This window comes from Aptenodytes forsteri, unplaced genomic scaffold (assembly GCF_000699145.1).
Source record: "Aptenodytes forsteri isolate BGI_AS27 unplaced genomic scaffold, ASM69914v1 Scaffold701, whole genome shotgun sequence".
NCBI lineage: Eukaryota > Metazoa > Chordata > Aves > Sphenisciformes > Spheniscidae > Aptenodytes > Aptenodytes forsteri.
The window spans coordinates 118,113-118,425 of NW_008794410.1; positions in this window are offsets into that span (position 1 = coordinate 118,113).

Consider the following 313-nt stretch of genomic DNA (forward strand, 5'->3'; position numbering starts at 1 on the left):
CCGGCATCGTTCCCCCGTCCCCCGTCCGTCGTCCCCCCCCGCCCGCAGCCCTCGGCGGAGCCCGGCAGCGTGGGAGACATTTGCACGGCTAATTTAGCCGTGCACTCTGCTAATTAAAGCCTGTCGGGGAGGTGCAGAACCGAGGGGGCAGGGTTAAGGCTCGCCACGCAGCGAGCTCAGCGCCGCGCAGCCTGGCTGTGCCGTGATCTCTCCCGAGAGCTGCCGGGGTGCACCAGGCGATCGCAGGGAGAAAGGACCGTGTTTGGGAAGAGCGCGGGGCAAATGGAAACGAGGTGGCCCTGGAGCGGAGGGG